Source organism: Eutrema salsugineum, unplaced genomic scaffold (assembly GCF_000478725.1).
Source record: "Eutrema salsugineum unplaced genomic scaffold, Eutsalg1_0 scaffold_31, whole genome shotgun sequence".
Classification (NCBI taxonomy): domain Eukaryota; kingdom Viridiplantae; phylum Streptophyta; class Magnoliopsida; order Brassicales; family Brassicaceae; genus Eutrema; species Eutrema salsugineum.
In genome coordinates, this window is record NW_006256750.1 from 163725 (window position 1) to 164055 (window position 331).

The 331-nt window shown below is 45.3% G+C and overlaps 1 non-coding gene across 1 annotated transcript; it reads left to right on the top strand.

The window, feature by feature from the left end:
• Positions 1-224: 224 nt before the first annotated feature.
• On the top strand, positions 225-331 carry LOC112085082. Its single transcript, XR_002898695.1, has one exon. It is a non-coding gene; the product is annotated as a small nucleolar RNA R71 (small nucleolar RNA).

The following is a 331-nucleotide window of genomic DNA, read 5'->3' on the forward strand; positions in this document are numbered from 1 at the left end:
CTAGGGTCTTTTCCAGCTCTTGTTGTTTACTAGAACCTTCTCCTCTATAGCACCGGTCATAGTCTTCCCCATAAGTGTCTTGGCTCATGGCTAGGTTCTCAACAAGTTCCATAGCTGCAGTGATTTCTTTTGCCAAGAAATTCCCATTTGATGCTGTATCTAGCTGAATTCTGATCTTGGGAACGGCTCCTCTATACAACGTGCTAAGGAGAGAGGCTTCTGAAAAGCCATGATGTGGGCACTGAGTTGTATAGCTCCTAAACCTGTCCCAAGCTTCTCCAAAGGTCTCATCAGAATGCTGAGTGAAGCTTGAAATCTTGGTCCTTAGCCT